The sequence below is a fragment of the Lithobates pipiens genome, unplaced genomic scaffold (assembly GCF_037356315.1).
Source record: "Lithobates pipiens isolate NorthernLeopardFrog02 unplaced genomic scaffold, aLitPip1_a1.2 Scaffold_8, whole genome shotgun sequence".
In the NCBI taxonomy this organism is placed as follows: Eukaryota; Metazoa; Chordata; class Amphibia; order Anura; family Ranidae; genus Lithobates; species Lithobates pipiens.
In genome coordinates this window covers 495,014,262-495,039,821 of record NW_027507903.1, presented here as the reverse complement: position 1 = coordinate 495,039,821, position 25,560 = coordinate 495,014,262, and the positions used below count along the sequence as shown (strand labels likewise).

General features: G+C 43.3%; 2 long non-coding RNA genes across 2 annotated transcripts; both read left to right on the top strand.

The window, feature by feature from the left end:
• The first annotated feature begins 6,180 nt into the window (after nucleotides 1-6,180).
• Nucleotides 6,181-8,199, top strand: LOC143963370 (uncharacterized). Its single transcript, XR_013270949.1, has 3 exons — nucleotides 6,181-6,919; nucleotides 7,746-7,865; nucleotides 8,092-8,199. It is a non-coding gene; the product is annotated as an uncharacterized LOC143963370 (long non-coding RNA).
• Nucleotides 8,200-15,638: 7,439 nt separating this feature from the next.
• LOC143963369 (uncharacterized) lies at nucleotides 15,639-22,904 on the top strand. The gene is made up of 5 exons (XR_013270948.1): nucleotides 15,639-15,833; nucleotides 16,036-16,140; nucleotides 16,552-16,614; nucleotides 16,748-16,843; nucleotides 22,680-22,904. It is a non-coding gene; the product is annotated as an uncharacterized LOC143963369 (long non-coding RNA).
• Nucleotides 22,905-25,560: the final 2,656 nt, after the last annotated feature.

Sequence of the window (25,560 nt, the reverse complement as noted above, 5' to 3'; positions counted from 1 at the left end):
TTTAAAAAAAAAAAACTAAATAAAAAAAAATAGTTTTCTTTAAATTTAGAAACAAAAGACATATCTATAAAAGAAAATGAAAACAAGTATCAAATTCTTTTAAAAATTATGTTTTCCTAAATAATTTTCATTAATCAATGTAAACCATTTTAGAATAATCCTTTGTGTGTTTACCCATTTTATTCTTATTTTTACCAATTATTTTTATTTTTACCATTAATTTTGAAACAAAAAACTATCCCAATGTACCTTAAAAATAACAAAATAATCTTCCCAATTTATATCCCAGTTGACATTTCTGTTGACATCCTTGATACCTTCAGATCTATAATTCTTAACCATAACTTTAGCTACTGGAATAAATTACTAAACATACTCATTAGAAGTTGAAATCTCATTCAAGACATCATTTCTATTTAAATTTAGCAAAGGCCTAGCCATGTTTTGTGAACAAACTTCTGAAATACCTATTCCTGTTGTTTGCAAAATTTGCAACCACACTACTTTCTATACAACAGATAATATAAAAAAAATAAGTATGCTAATCTCAAAAGACTGTCATTAACTCAAAAATGTTAACACCTTATTCTTGAATCATCTTACCCAATACTATTCATACGTTCTACAATACCTGAGTACTTAAGATAATAAGAAACAAAAACTTTACTAAACCTAAAATTGCATACATGTCCTTCACTACCTGTCCTATAAAATTTTAAATCATTAACTGATTCCATGGTTTGAAATCCAACCCCAATGGAATATGACATAAGTTCACAACAACATAAAAAATATTATTTTTTCTAGAATTACCTCAATTTATCAAAAAGAAACATTTACTAAAAAAACTATCCTTGTAATACTCCTGTAGCAAGTGAAAAAACTAATATAATCAATCTATATAGATTTGCCAAATCCCTCAATACTTTGTAGTATCAGGTTAAGCCTCTCACTTTAGATAATTCTATAAACAAATAAAACAATTTTCAGAAGTTTGATGACAAAGTGTTCCAAAATGAGTAGTTCAGATTTTTTATAAGCTTAAAAAGAAAATCTATCAATCAATCAGGTACCTGGATATGCAAAAAGAAATATTTTTCATTTAAAAATAACTCTATCCATTATTGTTGGAATACAATTATTTTTACAATAAATTTTATCTCCTTTATCAGTCTGTACTGATTCTAAGACAACATGTCATAGTCCCCCTCTTTATCCTGTGACTAATATCAAATCTTCTAAAAGAATAATCTTGCCAGATTACTGTTTTTTTCTCTACACTGACAATTTATTTTAATTTTATAAAAGAACATTGATTTAGGTTGGGCTTTCCTAAATATTCTGTTTCTGAAAGAAATTTGATCATGTTGAAGTTTCTTTTCAGAACCCAGCATTCCCCTCATACAGTATGATTGAATGAACCACACCTGCTCTGTCACTGACTGCTAAACCAACACATTCAGCTTTCAATGCGTCCACTAAAAGTTGAAAAAGTGACATTCTCATGATTAATTTACACAACTGTGGCTCTGTCCCTCACACTACAACTGATCTTTTTAACATCCAATTGCCATTAGACAAAGCTGTGTGTATTGACAACTCCTGTTTTCCTTGAAATAACACCTTTAGTGTAACATAAGATATTTTTCAAAACAAATGGTGCTAAACCCACAATGTCTCAGATCTGTAGCACTGGACAATGCACCCTTAACACATTTATTTATAAATACCAATGAAACTGTCTCATCATTCACATAAACTTAAATGTAAAATGACTGAGAGAAATTTCTATACTTACCAAAAATACTAAATTTATAAGGGCTTTCTTCAGATCTTCAAATGTTTGTATATAAGTTATCTTTTGTTATTAAAAGTATATTTGCCCTACAGTAAGCCTATATAATTCATTAAAATTTACTCAGACAGATAACTTGTCTGCAAAAATCTCAATGAACTCTCAAAAAAAGTTATTAAGGACTAAAAAATCTTATTTTTTTAAAAACAATTACTTTTAGTAAGTAATGATACCTTTTAAATATATATTTTCCTCATCAGTGAACCCTCTTCCAAGTATCTGGAAAATTTAACACAACAATATATTGTGCTTTGATCCATAAAAGTGAAAAATGTCATGGCATGACTGACCAGTCTGTAACTTTGATCTGCATCTCTCTGTTGGTAATACACTCCTCACATGTCACATACTCTTCAGATAATGATCTGTTACTGACAGTCTTGGCTACCATGCTTTGTACACCCTACACTGTACAATTCGGTAACAATCTTGTTTCTCGTTTTTAAAATGTTTAACCTTTTTAACACTTTTTAAACATATTTTGTTTGTACATCTGCGAGAAATCATGTACACCATATTATATGACTTTCCTGATTATAATAATGACAAAAAATTGTTTAGAAGACAATCTCGTGAAACTCACAGATTGAATCCTGCCCATGACCTGCGATTGGCCATTTCCCCGAGAAAACTTCTCCCACAACAAAAGGCCTTACTTTTACCAGAAATACTAATTTACAAGAACTTTTAACAATAGTTATTTTTTACAATTTTTTAGATTGAACAAAAACTTTCATATTTTAATATTTTCTCTGGGTAATCTTAAATAAATTGGAACAATTTACTATTTTTAATTTAATAAGTAAATCCAAGTTTGTAAAAATTGCTCAATCCTTAACTTATTATATCCTTCAACCAAATCTTTACAATTTTTGTAAAAAACACTAAACATCATGTTTTTTCCATTATCTCAATTTCATACAGTTCTTTCCACAATCTTAATCAATAATTTTTCTCTGAAAACTTTGTTCAGGGCTTAATACATAAAGATATACATGCAGCATTAAACTTTTCTTCTTAATGAACTTCTTTACATTCTAGCATAAATTAATTAATTGCCTTACTACTGCATTTATTCCTATATTCCATACATATGAAATATATCAATTTCCCGAACATATAACTTACATATATTTTCAGAAACTTTTAGCGCTTAAAATATTAATTACCTCAAAAACTTGTAACAGGGAGAATAGGACAATGAGATGTTGTAAGAATGGTGCACAGTACTTCTCCTCTTATTCTATATGATCAGTGTCATTTTATGGATTTTTACTTATTCTGCATGTATGGACCAGGCCTAGTCCCACTATTCTTATACTGTATGTTGGAGGTAACTCTCAGTATCTGTTCCTATTCTGTATGTATGGACACTGCATAGTACCACTTCTCATGTTCTGCATACTGAATGTAATTCTCAGTATCTGTTCTTTTTCTGTATGCATATATGGTGCATAGTATTGCTTCTCTTCTATATACTGAATGTAATTCTGTTCATATTCTGTATGTATGGTATAGTCTCTCGTGTTCTGTATACTGGGTGTAATTCTCATTATTCTTCTGTATGTGTTTCCGGAATGCAGTGCAATGTTCAGTATCTGTTCAGAATACTTGCTTCTCTTGTATTCTGAATGCTATTCTCAGTATATATGGTGCATAGTATTGCTTTTCTTCTGCTATTTGCTGAATATAATTCTTTGTATCTGTTCCTATTCTGTATGTAGATGTGGTGTATAGGATCGCTTACACAACAACATGCATTCAGCATATAGGAGAAGAGAAGAGATACTATACATCAAACCTATATGAGCATATAGAAGAGCAGTGACACTATACACCAGGGGTGCCCAACCAGTGGCCCGGGGGCCACGTGTGGCCCGCGAAGCCCTCTGATGTGGCCCGCGACTCTGCTCTGGGATGGAATAATAGAATACTGTTATTAAAGGTAGATTTATTACTAAAATCACAGTGTATATTTGGGCATTTCTGTTCTGCAATAGTTACTGAGCTGCTTTCAAACTGATCCACAGGTGCAGAGAAGCGCACCTGTGAGTTACCTGCACTGAGCCATAGACTTCTATTACCTGCAAGTTTGGTGTGCTTTCTGAAAGTGCACCACACCTACAGGATATAATAGAAGTCTATGGCAAAGTGAAGATAACCTGCAGGAAAGCCATAGGTGAACTGTGCTGCACCCATGATACGGGTAAGCAACAGTGCATCGGTGTGAATGCAACTTTAGGACCCTTTCACATGGTCAGTCCAACCCAATCAAACCCTCCATTCACCTCTAAGGAGTGGAATGTGTGTCTGTTTACAAACGCTATCCACCCGCTCCGTTTATTGTGGCCCGCGACCGGGTTGCCAAGCCGCTTAAGTGGCCCTTGCTCTTCAAAAGGTTGGGCCCCCCTGTTCTATAGCATACTATACATACACAACAACATACACTCAGCATATAGAAGGAGAGAAGTGATACTATGCACCACATTCATATACAGAATTAGAAAAGATACCAAGAATTACATTCAGCATATAAGAAAAAGAGAAGCGACACTATGCTGCATAAATATTTGCTATCTGTTCTTATTCTGTATTTATATGCTTGGGTGCATAGTAGTGCTTTTCTTCCTCTATATACCAAATGTAATTCTCGGTATCTGTTCTTTTTCTGTGTGTGTATATATATGGCACATAGTATCACTACTCTTCCTTTTTACTGAATGAAATTCTCAGTATCTCTTCTTTTTCTACACCATACTATACACCATACATACATACACAACAACATACATTCAACATATAGAAGAGAAGTAAAACTATGCATCATGTATACATACAGAATAAGAACAGATACTGAGAATTATATCAGCATATAGAAAATAAGTGACACTATGTCCCCAAAGATATACATATTATGCACCATATATATCGTATTTATCAGCATATAACATGCACTTTTTTCCCCTGAAAATCGTGTGTGCGTGTTATATGCCGATCCCCGTCGATCTCCACCGTCTATGAGGGCCGCGGACATTGACCGAGCCGAGCGTACGCCCAGTCCCTGCTTCTTGCCTTTACGTCCCACCATTGGACCAGTGTTGTGTCCATCATAGAAGCCGGGCCAAGGGGCGGGACGAGGGCATGACTGCGTGACTGCGAGCGGAGCCGAGTACACAGTACACTGAGCTCAGCTCGGCTCGGCCTATGTCTGCGGCGGCGCTTTAAAAATGTTTTTTTTTTTTCTTATTTATTTTAAAATGAATAAATTGTTTTTAAAAATAAAAAAATTTATCGCTTTTATTGCTGTGACAAGGAATGTAAACATCCCCTGTGACAGTAATAGGCGGTGACAGGTGCTCTGTATGGAGGGATCAGGGGGTCTAACAGACCTCCCACCCCCCTCTACACGTCAAAGTATTCAGATCGCCATTTTCGGTGATTCTGAATACTATAGCTTTTTTTAAAACCGGCGCCATTGGCAGCCGAGTAAACGGGAAGTGACGTCAGACTTCGCTTCCGTGTTTATGATCAGGACACCAGAATGATGCCGCTTCTCGGCTTCGTTCCAGTCTGTCCCTATCGGCCAGAAGCGGCGGATTGTTGATCGGGGCTCATCGGGAGCCCCGGTAAGAGAGGCGGAGGGGGAGGGTCCCCCCCCCCCGGTATAACAGCCGCTGCGGGCATCATCCCGGTACAGCCCCCGAAAGCCGAGAGCGCACATCCCCTTCCGCTCGGGGCAAGGGGATTTATTTTTAAATTCTCATTGTTTTTCCTCTTCACACCCGATATGTGGTTTTATAACGCTGACATCCTTCACACCCCATATACAGGACAAAGCCTCTACATATCCCCCCCACCATTACTACCATAGATATATATATATATATATAATGTAATGTTTTATATGTATATAAATGTTAATTCCCATATATATATATATATATATATATATATATATATATATACATATATATATATACATATATATATATATATATATATATACACACATACATACATACATACATACATACATACATACATACATATATATATATATATATATATATATATATATATATATATATATATATATATATATATATATATATACATATATATACATATATATAATATATATATGTAAAATATGAATATGGGAATGTTATATATGTATATAAATGTTAATTCCCTTTCTATGGTGTGTGTGTGTGTATATGTGTGTATATATATATATATATATATATATATATATATATATATATATATATATATCTATATTCCTGGTAATTTAGTGATACATTACATGATTACTTCCAGCTGACAGTTTATTTTTAAATTTTCTCGTTTTTTTTGCTTCTCCCGTAAACCCAGAGCTGGGTGTTGTACAACACACTGACATTGCCTGCACTGTACACCCCATATACAGGACAACGGCTGTGCAGGTTGTTATTTCTCCAAATTACAGCTCACATTTTTTTTTTTTTTAAGAATAGTGTGCTAAGCATGGCTTAAGTGCTTAGACTTCATTCACCCGGCTGTAAAAAATAAATAAAATAAAAATACATTTTGTATTTTATTTCCAGATCTGAACGCAGCTGCATTGTCTTCAATGGAGACATTCACAGGGGTGTGTGAACATGCCCTGCGTTCAGATCTCATGAAGACATGGGACAGGCTGGCCATACTGTAGTATTAACCCCGTAGTGACAGGGTCACTTTAACATTTTGACCATTATGCATGTAATGGGGTTGATTTACTAAAACTGAATCACTCGGAATCTGGCACAGCTCTGCATAGTAACCAATCAGCTTCTAACTTCAGCTTGTTCATTTAAGCTTTGATATTAAAACCTGGAAGCTGATTGGTTTCTGTGCAGATCTGTACCAGATATTGCACTCTCCAGTTTTGGTAAATCAACCCCAATGAGTGTCTGTTCTGTATTCATTTTGATAATTGACCATGTTCTCCTTTGTTCTCTTCCACAGCCATCTACCTCTCTCTAAATGATGGACTATAACTACCATATGAAACGAAAATGCCAATTTTATTCTTTCTAGCAGGTATGTATCTACATTATACATTTATCCTCATTCATGTCTGATATGCAAAATAAAATGACAGTTAAAATATTTTTGGTTTTGGAAAGGGTTAGAATCAATGACAGGTTCTTCTTTGCTATGTGTCTGCCTACTATTAGTACTCCCATATATAATTCCCCTTATTTCCTGTCCGGGTCACCACTGTCCCAAGAACTAAAATGGCCCCTTTCACACGGTGTGGACTCCGGTTGTGATCCGCTTGCTCAGCAGGGGATCTGTCCGCTGATCCCCCGCAAAGTAGGAGGATGACAGGTCCATGTCCGATCTACGGCCTGCTCTACAGCCCGCTCTGCTCTATGAGAAGTTGGATGTAAATGGCCCGGCTGTCCATTTACACCCGACTGCCCACCAATCCAATACGCCCAGGCGGTAGGGAACGGATCCTCTTCCTTTTGTTTTTGGTGGATCGGAGGGGAGGTAGGCAGGTGTAAACGGACAGTAAAGGCCATTTACACCCGCTGCTCCAGAGAGCAGATTGGAGGGTGCCTGAAAAATGGACTGACAGGCCCAATCAGAATGCTAAGAAAGGGAACCAATGAGGGAAAATCTCTAAGATAGCAGTAGCAGCCTGGCAAAGACTCAGCCTTGTTGGGGAGATTTCAGGGGAAATCTCCTCAACAAGGAAACTTCCAGCAATAAAAAACCCAGAAGAAGAATCCTCCTTTTCTTACCCTATCCCAAATTTAAAAAAAATGTTTTGGCTGAAGTTCTATTTTAATTATTTTTGTACCCCCCATGACAGTGTAATTATACCTATAACCTGTTTTTCTTTTGTTTGCCTCTTTAGTTGCTTGTGGGTGGGGCTTATCCATCATTTTCAAATGCTCCACCCTGCTCATGCTGCCCGGCGTCGTGGGACAAGGACGTGCGTTAATACTCGTCTTCGTTATCGCCGGAATATATGCAGGTAAGTATTAGACTGATTACTGTGTGTTCTTACATAAAGGGACAATGGATCTCACTTTCACCAACTGTTCACTACAGGTGAATCTTTCTGGTACTTTGTTTTAAATGCAAGTGATTGATTCACCACTACTGAATGTTTACTGAAAGTGACTTCACCTCTTTCTAAATATGCCCTAATGTGTTATAATAAAATATCTCATTCTCTTCATTTTTTATGATTCCTTCAGGTCCATTGGCCAATATCCAGAACAACGGTTGTGAGACGGTACGTTCGATTGGCTGTACAGCAGAACTTCAAATTAATAATACTAAGCTGCTGTGGAAGATGTTGTCAATAGTGATGGACGAACTTCCGACGGGACGTTTCGCGAAAGCGAAATGCGAACGGACCCAAACGTTCGCGAAACCGAACGTTCGCCGCGGGCCCCATTGACTTCAATGGGAGGCGAACTTTGCAAACCTTCATGTCGAATTTGCGGCCACGTGGTAATTATTAGGGGGTAAAACGTAGTCCCACCATCTGGACAATGACATAATACATGTATGAGGTGAATTTGGGATCGATAACTACAAGCATTTTTATTTTATTTGGGAAATTGTTCTAACAATTCAGGACTATGGAGCTAATGAAGGCAATGGAGGAGAGGGAAGGTCAGGGACCAGGGTAGGCAAAGAAGAGGGTGCAGGAGATGATCACCAGCAGCGTGACATACCGGAATGACACATGCACCGTGATAGAGGCATCTGACAGCAGCACCGTAATACAGAGCACTGACAGCAGCACCGTGACATACAGCGCTGACAGCAGCACCGTGACATACAGCGCTGACAGCAGCACCGTGACATACAGCGCTGACAGCAGCACCGTGACATACAGCGCTGACAGCAGCACCGTGACATACAGCGCTGACAGCAGCACCGTGACATACAGCGCTGACAGCAGCACCGTGACATACAGCGCTGACAGCAGCACCGTGACATACAGCGCTGACAGCAGCACCGTGACATACAGCGCTGACAGCAGCACCGTGACATACAGCACTGACAGCAGCACCGTAAGCAGCCCCAGGAGGAAGTCAGCACAGCACAGGGATGGTGTGATCCCCTCATAATAAGAACCCCCAGGAGGAAGTCAGCACAGCACAGGGATAGTGTGATCCCTTCATAATAAGAACCCCCAGGAGGAAGTCAGCACAGCACAGGGATATCATAAGCAGCCCCAGTAGAAATATGACACCGCTCAACCTCTTCAAAGAGGAGGGTAGGGGCATATAGTACGGTGTGCTTTTTTGGGTCAAGGAAGTGAGCCAAATGAATTAAGAAGGTCTGTGTGCTTGATTAAAAAAATAGTTTATAGACATATACATGGTCTACTGGTCACATGTGTTGAATTCCTCCGAGATCCATGCCTCATTCATTTTTAGAAATGTGAGGTAGTTAACACTGTCGTGAGCTAGGCGAGTACGCTTATCGGTCACAATCCCCCCTGCTGCGCTGAACGTCCTTTCGGACAGGACACTGGATGAGGGGCAAGCCAACAGTTCGATTGCAAATTGGGCAAGCTCTGGCCAGAGGTCAAGCCTGCCCACCCAGTAGTCTAGGGGTTCATCACTCCTCAGAGCGTCCACATCGGCCGTTAACCCAATGTAGTCGGACACCTGACGGTCTAGGCGTTCCCTGATGCTGGATCCGGATGACACCTGTCGATGGGTCGGCTGAAAGAATGACCTCATATCCGAAGTCACCAACACATCTTCAAACCGGCCTCTTCTTGCAGGCGCTGTTGGATTGGTACCCGCAAATCCTTCTCTGGGAGTGGGAATTGCTCCTCTGCCAGCGCACGCAAAAGCAGAATGCAGCATTTCTCGAAGCAAGGCCTGGAAGTGCTGCATTCTGACAGCCCTCTGCGACGGCGGTAACATTTCCGCCATTTTGTGTTTGTACCGGGGGTCTAAGTACGTTGCCACCCAGTACTGGTCCTTGACCCTCATGCTTTTTATACGGGGGTCCCTATTAAAACACTGGAGCATGAAGGCCCCCATTTGCACTAAAGTGGAAGCGGTGTGGTGGCCTGGCTCCTGCTCATCATCCAGGATAATGTCGTCCTCTTCATTCTCCTCTCCCCATCCTCGCACAACAGGGATCCCAGAAAGGTTTAAAGCATGCTCTTCTTGCTCCTGCTCATCCGCCCCGGCACCATCCTCCTCTGACTCCTCATCAGACTCCTGTTGTTGACTTGTCTCAGATAGAGTAGCCCCCCCTGGGAATTCATCCAGCATTGCGACTTCCTCATCTTCCCGCTCCTGCTCCTCCACAGCCTGATCAATGACACGACGCAATGCACGCTCCAGAAAGAAGGCATAAGGTACCATGTCACTGATGGCGCCATGGCTGCGACTGACCAGTTTGGTGATCTCCTCAAATGGCCGCAGAAGTCTGCATGTGTCGCGCATGAGCAGCCACTGGCGCGGTGAAAAAAAACCCAGCTCCCCAGAACCGTTTCTTTCGCAGAGTTCATACAGGTAGACGTTAACTGCACGTTTCTGCTGGAGCAGCCTATCAAGCATATAGAAGGTTGAGTTCCATCGCGTCGGGCAATCGCAAATAAGACGTCTGACCGGCAGATGGTGTCGCCGCTGAATGTCAGCAAGGCGAGCCATGGCCGTGTAAGATCTTCTGAAATGGGCCGAGATTTTCCTTGCCTGCCGCAAGATGTCCTGGACCCCAGGGTATTTGACAAGGAATCGCTGCACGACCAAGTTTAAGACGTGTGCCATGCACGGCACGTGCGTGATTTTGCCCTGTTTCAATGCGCTAAGCAGATTGGCACCGTTGTCACACACCACTTTACCAACTGTCAAATTGAGCGGTGTTAGCCACTCATCTGCCTGTGAACGCAAAGCTGAAAGGAGTGCCGGGCCAGTGTGGCTCTTTGCTTCCAGGCACAACAGACGCAGCACGGCATGGCAACGTCTCACCTGGCATGTGGAATAGGTTCTGGGGAGCTTGGGCGGTGCAGCGGAAGAGACGCTAGCAGCGGAAAAGGAGGAGGCAGCTGAGGAGGAGAGGGAGGAGGATGGAGTAGGAGGAGGAGAAGAAGAGTCAGGCCTGCATGCAATCCGTGGCGGTAAAACCAAATCTACACGGGTGCCACGGGTTACATGCTTGACGGCCGTCAGAAGGTTCACCCAGTGGGCAGTAAAACTGATATACCTTCCCTGCCCGTGTTTGCTAGACCACGTGTCTGTGGTCAGATGTATCTTGGCACCGACACTGTGTGCCAGAGATACATTCACTTGCCGCTGAACATGGCCATATAGCTCTGGGATGCCCTTCTCTGAGAAATACTTCCTTCCTGGGACCTTCCATTGTGGTGTTCCAATGGCCACAAATTTGCGAAAGGCCTCCGAGTCCACCAGTTTATATGGCAGTAGTTGGCGGGCTATGAGTTCTGACAAGCCAGCCGCCAACCGTTGGGCAAGAGGGTTATCCGGCGTCATCATTTTTTTACGCTCAAACATTAGGCCCACGGAAGCCTGCCTTTTTGCAGAAAAATGTGAGCTTGGCGTGATGGAAGGTGGAGTGGAGGACAATTGTGAGGAGAGAGGAGAAGGAGAAGTAGAAGACGAGGCTGGACGGTGAGAGCCTGCAGTGTGGCTTTGTGTGTTCCATTGCTCCCACTGGGCTCGGTGATGGCTGCTCATGTGCCTTCTTAAGGCGGTCGTCCCTAGGTGAGTATTGGGCTTACCGCGACTAACGCGTTGACTGCAAAGATTGCAGATGGCAACGCTATTGTCAGCAGCGGACACGTTAAAAAAAGCCCACACTGCGGAGCCATGTGCCGGTGTCCTGGGAGCGCCAGATGTGACCGTACATGGTCGATGACTCGCTCCTGATACATTTGCAGTCTGCTTTGTCCCTCCTGTGCAATGTAAGTTATTCCTGCTTCTCCTCCCTATCTGCTGGTCCATATCTCCCTCTGAACTCCCCTCCTCTTCCTCTCTTGTGGGCACCCACGTGACATCACTAGACACGTCATCATCAACGTCACCTTCCCCACCGCTATAAGTAGAGATCTCGGAGTAGGCAGCAACACCGGGGACCAACCTCCTCCTTGGGCTGATCTGGGTACTGTCGTCAGACTGCTGAGTAGCGCTTGTTGCTACCTCCTCTTCCTGATCCAATACCAAGAGTGGCTGCGCATCAGAAATGTCCTCTTGATATGGATCGGAAAATAATTCCAGTGACTCAAGCGGAAGGTATGTGGTGGTGGTGGTGGTGGTCGTGTTGTTGGTGGTAGTGTCTTTGGGGGTGCACATAGCAGAGAGTGAAGAAGAGGGTGCAGATCGAGAGGATGAGGAGGGTGCAGAAGAGTAAGGCTGAGCGAGCCACTCAACCAAGTCTGGTGCATCCTTTAAAGTAATTGAACGCACCTTCTGCAACTTCCCACTTTGGCTCAAGCCTGTTGCTCCTGCCCTACCCCTACCACCCCTGCGGAAGGGCCTGCCTCTTCCTCTGCCTGTCATTTTTTAAATGACCCTGTGACAAAACTCTTAGTCCCTATACCGATGAAGGACTGCTGCAGTATAGGGCAGCAGTCAGCAGTGGTGCACGTCAACCCTATCTATTGTGGACCGATAGCGGTCCTTACAGAACAGCAGACTGTACCGCACTCAAGCCTATGTACCGTAGCACCCTATACCAAGTTACCAGTCCTTATAAGAACTTTTGTGGACCAAGCAGGTTGTGTATTAGTGTTTAGCAGACTGTACGTCAGTCCCTATACCGCTGAAGGACTGCTGCAGTATAGGGCAGCGGTCAGCAGTGGTGCACGTCAACCCTATCTATTGTGGACCGATAGCGGTCCTTACAGAACAGCAGACTGTACCGCACTCAAGCCTATGTACCGTAGCACCCTATACCAAGTTACCAGTCCTTATAAGAACTTTTGTGGAACAAGCAGGTTGTGTGTTAGTGATTAGCAGACTGTACGTCAGTCCCTATACCGCTGAAGGACTGCTGCAGTATAGGGCAGCGGTCAGCAGTGGTGCACGTCAACCCTATCTATTGTGGACCGATAGCGGTCCTTACAGAACAGCAGACTGTACCGCACTCAAGCCTATGTACCGTAGCACCCTATACCAAGTTACCAGTCCTTATAAGAACTTTTGTGGAACAAGCAGGTTGTGTGTTAGTGATTAGCAGACTGTACGTCAGTCCCTATACCGCTGAAGGACTGCTGCAGTATAGGGCAGCGGTCAGCAGTGGTGCACGTCAACCCTATCTATTGTGGACCGATAGCGGTCCTTACAGAACAGCAGACTGTACCGCACTCAAGCCTATGTACCGTAGCACCCTATACCAAGTTACCAGTCCTTATAAGAACTTTTGTGGAACAAGCAGGTTGTGTGTTAGTGATTAGCAGACTGTACGTCAGTCCCTATACCGCTGAAGGACTGCTGCAGTATAGGGCAGCGGTCAGCAGTGGTGCACGTCAACCCTATCTATTGTGGACCGATAGCGGTCCTTACAGAACAGCAGACTGTACCGCACTCAAGCCTATGTACCGTAGCACCCTATACCAAGTTACCAGTCCTTATAAGAACTTTTGTGGAACAAGTGAGTTGTGAATGTTTAGCAGACTGCAGCAGAAGGGCAGCAGTCAAGTATAATATCCTTTCTATATTTGGAAGAAAGAATATTATACATGTACAAGCCTATTACTGTACCACTGATACCAGTCCTGAAAAGAACCTTTGTGGAACTAATAATAACAGCAAGTCTTTAAAATTACCCTCACTGCCTGACAACACTGCTTCCTTCCTGTCCCTATACAAATTGGCAAAAAAAGAGAACGATTAGTGGTTACTGGAACAGCTCTTTTGTGGACCTTGATAGTAACAGCTAATGATGATGATGATGATGATGATGATGAAAGACTAATCTGGCTGTCCCTGTAGCATACACCGTCCTTTCCCTTTCTCTAAACTAACAAAAGACACTCAGGCTGCTGCAAGAATCAGCAGCACAGCAAACCTATCAACACCTAACACCTATACCAGTCCTGAAAAGAACTTTTGTGTACCAAATAGCTAGTGGTTTATCTCTCCCTACTCCACACAGGAACCTGTCCCTATCGTAACAGAAGAAAGAATGTAAAATGGCCACCGGATCGGGTGTATTTATAGGTTAGGGGGAATGTCCAAGTGTCCATGTGCTGTCATGTCTCAATTGGCTGTCCTGTATCACATGATAAACGTGTCACCAAAGGTTAAAGTTCTTGTATACATTAAACACGTAAGTCCGCCGCGGCGAACGACGGAAAAAGGCGTTCGAACGTGCGGACCGCGAATGTCGGAAATTCGCCGCGAAACGACCGCCGGGCGAAACGTTCGTCCATCACTAGTTGTCAACACCGGTGAAAAGTGTCCTAAAAAATATTGTGGTAAGTACACATATCTCATACTAACATGGGTAAACATGCCGTAGAAACACAATCAGCACCATACTGACACAATCAGGAACATGCCATGGAAACACAACCCATATCATACACACACCATCAGGGCCATGCCATAGTAACACAATTAATATCATACTGTCACAGTTAGGAAAGTCACTTGCAGGACATAACACTGCACAATTCTGCTTGCCAAAGAGGGAGCAGTAAGGGAGCTGGCCAAGCCAGTGGGGGAATGATGCTATTGGAGCAGGTGTGTGGTCTCTACCAACCCTAGTGTTGGGAAGCTGCCACCTATTTTGTTCCAACACATTGCGGTGCAACACATGTGCTTTTCAGTGTGTTGAGGGTCAAGTGCATCGGGTGATAAATGGGTGTGTACCCTGACCCTATAGTGCCTAAACCATGTGTTGTTGTCAAGCGCATTTAGGGCTCATTCACACCATGGCATATTATTGCCAAACCCAGAGCAGATCTTCCCATGTCTGGCCAGTAAAGTCATTTTCTTAACACGGTCCTAGTATATTCATTCCACAGACTTTAATTTAGGGTGTCTTTCATTTGGGGGGTACAAAATAACTAAAGACTGGAATCTAAACATGTTCTCTATTATGTTTTCTAGAAAGAAACGGGAAAATTTAAGGACATCGGAACCTTCATTTACAGACACCAAAGCAGAAGTCGAGGGTAAAAAAGTGAATGTTCAGAAAGAGGAACAGCTGCTACAAAAGAAAAGGACGACAACAACACAGAAAAAAATTGATCTCAGATGTTGCGCTGTGAATGTAACTATGAGATCTATGATAACATTTCAAAAAAAGTATTAATTTCTCAAAAAACTTTGTCTCTCTTTCTTTACAGATATCATCTCCCTTGGCGTCAGCAAATGTGAAGAGTGGTTTGAGATTAAACTGTGCTTACCCATGAAGCTTTCAATTCTGTGTTCCATTTTAAACAGTAAGTACTTTTTCCAGTGACATAATATTTACCTTTAAAAATTTAATTTAGACATTAACCAGAGCAACATTTATACCTGTATACCCCTTGTGGACCACAGCAATGTTTACATTTTAGCTATTGGCCTATTGATTCCAAGATATCTTTGTCATTACTTACACGACAGCATCCGGCACGACAACTTCTATGTGACGACTTACTTCAGACAGAGAGATACAAGTCGTAGGAAACGAGTAAGTAATTCTACATCTACTGTATATATATATATATGGCTCTGATCATTCAGTTTGAATTTAAACTTGAATCAAGAGATTAACTGATTTTCCTATTTTGTCTTTGCAGAAGAAAAGATATCTACTGCCGATGAGGAAAGAAGAGAGTTCAAAATGAATTGTTCCTTTTCATCTCAAAAAAAAAATAAAAATATATATATATTTATTATTCTTTCTATTTTGGGTATTGTACTGAAATTTTAAATCTGACTGTTTTCTTCTCTTTTCTCTTCTGTCTCTTTTCTACAGAGATCGGACGTATGCTCCTACGTCTTTTCAAGTAAGTATCTCCTTTCCTCATAAGGGGATGGTAATATCACAGGTCACTTTATCCATGGGTAGCACAAATTGCATACATACCGTATCTAAGTTTAGTGTTTGGCTGGGTGGTAGTCAGCCTAATTTTTGATTTGTATAGTTGTGCTTTTGGTTTCTCTCTAAGCTCAGTGAGGTTGCAGTTTAAATATTAATATTTCCCCCAGGTATCCTTTTAGGAGGGCCAGGCTGCTGAGGCATAATCTGTATCCAGGAGCGCTGCCGGAAGCGGAGGCCAGAGGAGGAGTTGTCGTCCTCTGCATCAACATCCAGTAAGTACTGTAGTAGTGACACTAATACAGTGGATCCTTTTCCATTTGTCCAGCCTTCCATTGTCGATTCCAATGTCATTGCTTCTCGCTCAAGCAGTGACAGGTAGAGCCTCTGACGTTCCGTCAGGTAACGCAAGCACTTGTGTAACTTACGTAATCTGACAGAACGTCGCCGCTCTGAACTGAAGCGCCTGATCAGTGTCGTGCACCTAGCACTCGCCGCTGGAACCAGGACAGGTAAGTGCCTCTTTTTTTAATTTTTTTTACTGTTTTTGTAATTTATTTTTGGATTGCCATGCTAATAATATTTAATGATAATTATTTAATTTTATCTTTATACAGTATTTATAGTAATTATCTTTAAAGCTTGAACATTGTAACGTTCATCATTTCTCCTTTATTATTAAATAGGTCTCATTATCCAGTCTGAAGGGGAGACTGAGGAGGAGGAGGCTGAGGCGGCAACACCCACATGTAAGTTAGTATAATCTTGCTGGTATCTGCTGCTGAGTGATCATACACGTTTCAATGTTTTTATACTAATGTGTGTGAGATTGTTGTACACTGCAGATTGTAATCGTCTTTTCTATATTAAATTGATCAACAGCTGCTGAGGCTGAGCAGGAGGTGGAGGAGACCTGCCCTGGAGAGGCTGCTGGGGATGCGCCGGAAGGTGACCAGCCAGACGCGGCAGATGCAGGGAGTAAGTACAACTTTTTTAGTATTTTCCAGGGAAATAGTATTTTAAATATGAAATGCTGGTGGCATACCTTGTCTAGAAATGGTTCTGCTTTATTCTGCAAGGCTTTGGTTTAGCTGGAATTCTTAACTACATTAGTCCCCCTCCGCCGCCGATGCCAGTCTTCCGGTTAACGTGACCTGTGCTTGTCACTTCCTCAATGTCACTTCCCTGATCACGCCACCTTGTTGCTGCAGTTCAGATTCCCAGTCTTAGGCCCCTTTCACATGGGACTGATCAGTAATGATTGCTCCGTTGTCCCCGCTGAGCTGGCTGCGGACAGGGCTGTCTCCGCACACTGCGGGGACCGCCCTGTCAGCTCTCCGCTCTCCTCTATGGGGATCGGATGCGCACGGACCGTCTGTCCGTGTTCATCCGATCTGCTCTGCAGATGGATAGAAAAATAGGATTTTCCTCCGTCTGCAGAATCGGAGGCGGACGAAATCGGATGTCTGCGGATGTTCATCCGCAGACACCCACTATCCCATAGGGATGCATGTATGCCCGTATTTCATCCGCAAACGGATGGATGAAATACGGACATATCGTCCGCATGTGTGAAAGGGGCCTTAGCCAATCACTGTTAATCATAATCGTCAATCAGCGTGAATAAAAAAGCAGGCTGGAGGGGGTTTCAGACAAGAATCTGCAGCTATTGCCCCTGGACATGTTCAATCTCTGGCATGCCCCTAATCAGGGCCGGTGCTACCACTAGGCGGATTAGGCAGCCGCCTAGGGCGCACTGCCACTGCGCACTGCCACCTAGGGCGCAACTCTGGCTGCTGTGTATACATAGCTCTGGTGTGGAGATAACAGTCTTGTGTGTAGAGCTGGGCGTCAGTATAACAGGACAGACAAGCGTGAGGAGGGGGGTGCAGCTCAGAAACTCGAGAAAGCAGAAGAATTTTGGTGGAGCTGCTCTGCAGTACAGGTGTATAGGAGCGATCTGCACTCCCCTCCTAGGAACAATACACAAAGCAGCCTGTAAGTTTCTTCCGCCCAGCTCCTGACACTCGTCTTGGGCACTGACACACAAAGTCCTAGCTGGGGAGAGGTGCAGATCCCGTGTATAAGGAAACACCAGTGGAGGGAAATACAGATTGGCATTTGTAGATGCCGCCCTATACACACCACTCATCTCCGAGCCTTTACATTTGCATTACATCCACCCCACTGACTGCTCTGTACACACTCAACCTGCCCATTACATGGCACAGTAAATAGTTCCTTGCTGTCCTTTAAGGACAGGATGATATGATATCAGCGTTCAGTTCAGCTCTTCCTGATAACCCCTGAGCTCCCTGAAATGTCCCCCCTCCCCTGATCACTGCACAGCAGGTTGGAAGCAGAGGATGTGGGTGAGTGATCAGTGTCCAGCTACACACACAATGCTATTACTGATATCAGTGCTGTGCAGGGCAGTCAGTGTGTTGGCTCTGTTTGTTTCTTCTGCTGGTGACCAGGCTGATGCCCACTACTAGTCCATAGGGATTCTCCAGGTTACTGCTGCTGATACTAGTGCAGCATTTACTAGAACTGGGCTGTATTTTCCTTCACTTGCAGCATCTGAAATTGTCTTTTTCTCCTCTCCCTTCCACCAGCAGCTGCAGGAAAAAAATATAGCCAATAATTTCTAATAAATGCTGCCCCCCCCTGAGGTCTGCACACCTGCTGTGCCCATTATGAGGGGTTCCCACCATCCCTGTGCTGATTTCTGGGGTCTTTACACCTGCTGTGTCCATTATGAGGGGTTCCCACCATCCCTGTGCTGAGTTCCCGGGTCTGTACACCCGCTGTGCCCATTATGAGGGGTTCCCACCATCCCTGTGCTGAGTTCCCGGGTCTGTACACCCGCTGTGCCCATTATGAGGGGTTCTCATCATCCCTGTGCTGAGTTCCCAGGTCTGTACACCTGTTGTGCCCATTATGACGGGTTCCCACCGATAGGCTGCACTGATGGAGGTGACACTGCATATAGGTATCACTCAGTGGCCATGGCCATGGGCACTGATAGGTGGTACTGAAGGGCCTGCACTGATTATCAGTGCCTTAAATTATCTGTGTACATATCCCCTGTACAGGGCCAGTGCTACCTATAGACAAAGTAGGTGCTGGCCTAGAGCACACATCAATCCTGGGTGCCTTACCGATGCCCCCACCCACCACCAAAATGTTAGCAATCTATAAAAAGGTGGGGTATACATGGGCAGGGCAAAAGGGGTGGGGCCAAAGGGGCGGCAAAATGAGGTTTCGCCTAGGGTGTTAAAAATCCTTGCACCAGCCCTGCCCCTAATGCATGCATTAACACTTTCCTCATGTCTGATTTAGTGATGTCCAGTTCATGAATGAATCGTTCTTTTGAATCGATTCTTTTCAGTGAACTGGATGAATCGATTCATCTGAGTGAACTGATTCGTTTGAAACACTTCACTCTGCAGTGCACTTTGTACATAGCAGAGCAGGCCTGGTAATATGATCCTTGAGTGAGATCAGCTGACTCAAAGCACAGTGACACTCAGGAACTGGATACAAGCTTAAAGCGGTTCTTCACTCTAAAGGGGAAGTTCCGCTAATCTTATCCCCCCCTCCGGCGCCACAATTGGCACCTTTCAGGGGGGAGGGGGGTGCAGTTACCTGGATAATCCAGGTAACTGCACCCACTTCTGGCCAGACCGCCGCAGACACTCCGCCCCCCTGTTGTGTTCTGGGAAACACACAGTTCCCAGAGACACAGCGGGGGACCATAAGAGACGCGCAGCGTGACTCGCGCATGCGCAGTAGGGAACCGGGCAGTGAAGCCGTCATGCTTCACTTCCCGATTCCCTGACAGAGGATGGTGGCGGTGGCAGCAGCGAGACGAGCGATCGCTCGTCATCTGCCGCCGACGTCGCTAAGTGATTTTATTAAAAGTCAGCAGCTGCAATATTAGTAGCTGCTGGCTTTTAATATTTTTTTTTTAGGTGCAGCTCCTCTTTAAAACAAGAGTCAGGAGTTCACAGTACACAGAGTTAAATAAAGAATCATACAAGTTGTTACCGAGTTAAAGAATCATATCAGTTTTTAGAACACAGTACACTGAAAGAATCACGAGTCACCACCAGTAAAACAATACACTAAACCAATGAGGTAGCAGCAGTGATCAGGTGGTACGGACAGCCTCAGACCCTTTCACACTTGTGCGACTAGTCCTGCGACTTGAGACTGCAAAGTCGCATGACAAGCCACACCCCATGATTTCAAACGAGTTCAGTTCATATCTGTGCGACTTCAAAGTAGTTTTTGTACTACTTTTGTCTGACTTTGATGCCACTTGTGTCAGAGACATCAAGATTACACAAACATTGCTTCAAGTCATGGCAAAAATCATGACAAAAGCACTTGACTTTCAAGTCGCACAAGTGTGAAAATAGCCTTAACGATTGAATTTTACTACCAGGGGTACTTCGCTCATGGTAGTGGTAGTAAAATCTGATCATCATTCCTGCGCATGCGCTGTAAAGGCTACGGGCAAATCTGATGGCTAGCAATGTTACCTGGAAAGTTGGCCCATCAGAATGCAGTTCACATGCACAAAAACCCACTTTTCATTGTGTATTATTCAATGAGTATTATTCGTATCTGTGCGACTTCAAAGTAGTCCCTGCACTACTTTGGTCCCACTTTGCAACTTGAGATCCATAGACCTCTGGAATACACAGGCATTGCTTTAAATTCGCATCAAAATTGCAGCAGAATTGTGCAACTTTCAGGCTGTGTTGGCCTGAAAAGCCTGAAAGTTGCACGATTCTGCCACGACTTGAAGCAATGTCTGTGTATTCTGGAGGTAGATGGACCTCAAGTCACATTAAAATGGCCTAAATGAAAAGCAGGGTTTGTGTGCATGTGAACTGCATTCTGGGTCAACTTCACAGTTAACATTGCTAACCATCAAATTTGCGGAAACCTTGGCTCAGGGCCAGTTCACACTGCTGCATAGTGCAAAATCACATGCGATTTGCACTGCAGTGCAAATCGCAGGTGATGTTCGTAAAATGCAATTTCAGCCATACAGATAGTATGACTGAAATCGTATCGCATTCGGACTAAACTCGCACTGGAACCTTTTTTGGTTCCGCACCACCCATGCGATCCGATTCATGTCCAAACTGACACTTTGCAGTGCGGCATGCTAACTGAAATGGGGGTGTCATTAACATTGTATGACACTCCCCAGCAGATCGCATATGTCGTTGTGAACTGTTGTGCGAGTCTGGTGCGATGCAGGAACCCGTAGTGGAATCGCAGGGTTCCCGCATCGCACAAGTGTGAACCCAGCCTAACACAGTTGTTTGCGTATCACCAAAATTCATGACACTGAGCTAATCTGACAATAGGGATGAACTAAATCAAAGTAACCGTCCCCAGGACCTGCTAACCTTCTGTGTGAATCACTCTTCTGATTCTAATCATTTAATATGGTTGAATCAGAGCTTCGGTTCACTTGCTTGTCAGTAGACTCAACAAGTGAACCAAAGAACCGAAGAATCCATTCATTGAATCGGTTCATTTCAGTGAGCAGTTCGAAATGAACCGATTCACTTTAAAGATCCGAACTTCCCATCACTAGTCTGATTGTCTGGTGCCTCCTCTTTGTCATCATCTAAAGCAAAAAATTGTAAATGACCTTGTGACCTCGTAGCTCTTTGTGCAGGCAAATGTCTCTAAAAATGGAGTCTTTAGGCTATAGTTCAGACTCCAGAGTGTATTGTGTTGCACATTGGCAACAGGCTGTTTATTTTGTTTAATGACATATTTTACATGTACCCTGGAGTATTTTTTTAACTGATGCTCATTTTTGTCTAGTGGTTTTTGTTTTAGAAGTTTTAGACATACTGATCCTTGGATCCCCATTCCCCAGTTGGACACATTTTCCATGCACCCTCAGTTATTAAGACCTGCATAGGTCTTGAAGGCTCAGGGAGAGACCAGACCACTGCAGTAGCAGATGAAGCACTGGGATATTGAAGGTTTAGCAATTGTAATTCATGTAATCTGATCTCTGTTATACATCCTAGCCCAGAGTAATAATCTACCTAGCCTAGAACAGAAGTGGGGCTTATTCAATCAGTGGCCACATGAAATTTATAACCTTTAAAAAGTAGTCTGCTATATTTTATGAAACAACTTTTTTTTAGTAGGTCATCCCTAATACAATGGCTTCTCTTTGGTGAGTGAGTGTAATGTAACTTGATATAGCTGGTATAGCTGCAAGAGCAAGAGCAACTGATCTTCCATATTTGCAAAAGTCAGTTAGTCTGGATGAGGTAGATTAGTTACGTGGTGGTCAGTGGTCATGGTCACTGGTCAGCACTTAGGCCTCCATTACACTTAAAAAATTTTCTCCAGCCGGCCGTGCGACCAAGCGGATAAAATCTTTGGGAGATCCCCCTTTACAGTTACACTGCTCGGTGTGTAGAGGGGAATCCTTTGTACTTTGGCTGGGGAGGACACACAGCTCTGCCCCGGTCAGAGTACAGTAAAGTACTACATCTTCCTGCACAGCTCTGCAAATCTGGGATGACGCAGCAAATTGACACAGACACCTCTCTTCTACACACAAATTTATTAGGTGCATCTCACTGACGTGAATATCAAAAATGGAAAACTGGTATATGTAGAAGTGAAAACATCTCAAGATTTTACATGATTGTCTAGAAGGGCTGGGAGATAAATAATTGCCTTTATGTATGGTTAGAGTGAAGAAGCCATGTGTAATGTATGTATTGTATTATCTATCTAATGTATTTGCTTTTCCTCACAGGTGAAGTCTTTATCCTGGAACTCCACCCGGTGGATGAGGAATCCAACCTGCCCGCGTCTGGTTGGCCTGACCGTCCTTCCTCAGCAGCTTCTCCAGGGCCCTTCCATCCTCCGCTATCCTCCCCCCACCTGGATACAGCCATGGGTGCTGCCTCCTCCTCCTCCTCCGTGCCTCAAGCCGAGGTTTCCCCACCCCTCCCGAGCCACATTTTATTTATTAGGTTGGGGGAGGATATGTAAATAGTTTTTAGTTTAGTTTTATATATGTTTGTATGTTTTTATTTTTCTAAATTAATAAAATTGTTGTTTTAGAACTACTTGTTTTCTTGAGTTTTGCTTTCCTTGTTCGATTCATTATGATATGTATGTGATGTTTATCTAAATTAACTACTCCATTTATAGTTATAAACTTAGTAGAGGCCTTATAATTGTGCTTTTCCTACATTTAACCATCAGGCTGAACTTAGAAAATTTAAGAGATTTCTCTCTACACTATTTCACTGTGCAGAGGGTAATCCCATGTATATTGTGTCCAGCAGTGGCGGAATTATCAGGGTCGCAACAGTCGCAAGTGTGACTGGGCCCTGTAGTTAACAATAAAAGTAGTGTGTATCTATCACAGGGTGGTTTCTGTGGATACACTCAAAGGTAAAAAATCCAATTGCCACGTCCTTTAAATAGCTTGAAATAAAGCAAAATGAGGGGAAAAAAACAGGGAAAGGGGAGAAAAACCCACACACAAAAAAAACCTCAAAGTGTTGGTTATGTTGGACTTTTTAGGCATAATATTATATTTAAGTACACAAAAGGGAAAAACAAGAAAAAAGGAATATATAAAAAAATATTTATTTATAAAAAATAAAGAGTAAAAGCATATCAAGTACTACTTTATATCCTGTCTACATTAGTACATTTTAGGCAATAACCTAACCATATCTGTATCTATTAGTTATATATACCCGAAGAATGAAAAATTGTACATTAATATTCAATATAAGAAAGGATTACACTAGACAGGGTATTAATTACAGAACCGATCTTAAATATATTCTGGCGCTCTACATGTTTCGTGTTTTGGTCAACGCTTCCTCGGGAGCTTTATCAATTTTTTACATTTCTTCATGGGGGCACCCCAAGAGAAATATGCAGGAAGAAAAAGGAGAACAACAAGAAAGTATTTCTCTAGGCAGATAGAGCGATTTTCACATCGACATCACACTTTTATATGTATAGGACCCTGCGGTTAGCATAAGGGCTTCAGATATTTATGGTATAAGGCATCAACGGGAGGTGATTTTGCAGCATACTCTCTTAAATTCAGTTAGCCAATTCCTGTATCTTCTCCAACAAGGTAAAATGTAGGCGAGCTTGTCTTAATAGCTTCAGGGTTCAGAGGGGGACCTTTGAGCCCCTTAGGTGTCTTCCTCTACCGGGAGATAGGGCCCTGTAGTTCACCACTTCAGGGGGCCCACTGGCCGCCCGCCCGACGCGTGAAGGGCCCACCTGCCTGTCCGGGGTTTGTGTCTGTTGGGTTCATGCTGCGGGGAGGGGGGCTTTCATCGACTGTGAGGGGAGAGACTGTAAGAGAGAAGCGCTCCGCCCCCGCCTATCCACAGGCAGAGAGACTGTAAGGGAGGTGGAGCAGACACTTAAAAAACTGGGCAGACCAATTCATTGAAGGCGACGGAGGAGCTCTCCCCTCTGCGATTGCACAGTGTTTAGGGATGAGATCGGTGGGGGGGGGTGGGATCAGTAAGAAGTCCCCCTCCAGTACCACCATTGCCCCCCTGCAGTACCACTGCTGCATTGGGGACACACGCTGCACTGGGGGGACACACGCTGCACTGGGGGGAAACACGCTGCACTGGTCTCCACACGCTGAACTGGTGTCACAGGCTGCATTGGGGGGGACACAGGCTGCACTGGGGGACATGGGCAGGCTGCATTTTTTGGGCATGGATAAAGTTCTTCATAGAAGCTTCCTCTTGACAGTTATGGTAACTTTAAATCAGAAACAGAAATGTTTTACTTTTGTTATACATTGTAAAAAAAAAAACATAGTATCAAAATAATGCTTTTTGGGGGGGCCTTCCTGATTTCTTGCATCGGGGCCCTGAGGTTTCTAGTTACGCCTCTGGTGTCCAGTCACGCCTTTCAGCTTTCCCTCCACCAGAATACACAGCAGATAGTTACAGCAGGGGTTAACCATACAGCCCTCAACAGTTTACAGGGCATAGGTTGAAGGCTTGCAATCATGAGAGCAACAGTTAACTGGACAGAGGTTCACAGGCTGAGGCTAGCTCAATCACAAGGGGCAACAGCTCAAAGGGCAGGCATCATTTCCAGGGCTTGAGTAACATGGCAGCAGGGTAGATTACTCACACCAGTGACTTCAGACAATTGCAGATGGTCATGAAACAGGCAGTGTCATTGTTATTTGTTATGCAGTGATCTTCCTCTGTCTGCTTACCTCCCCTCATGTGTTCAGACTAAGAGGCCAGCCACTTCCACCTGGTGGTTTTTATAACCTCTCCTCTAAGCATGGCTCCACCCCAGGCCCTATCAGGGAACCTTATATTAACCTGTGCACCGCAAGCTAGTAGTGATTATTAGCAACCACTATCCAAGGTGTGGTTGGGTTCCTGCTTGCTGTGTGCTCTACGTTTGTCTCTGTTACTGACATTGGTGTGTTCTCAGCGATTCCTGTCTGCTTGTGACCTTCACTTTTTGGCATGTCCACAACCATCTCTGTCTGCCTGTGACCTGGAACCTTTGGCGTGTACTCTGTTGTTCCAGTCTGCTAGTTGCCCTGAACTCTGCCTTATCCCCTTACTATCATTGTTGTCCCAGCCTGCTGCTTCCTTCTCTTGTAGTCTACTGAG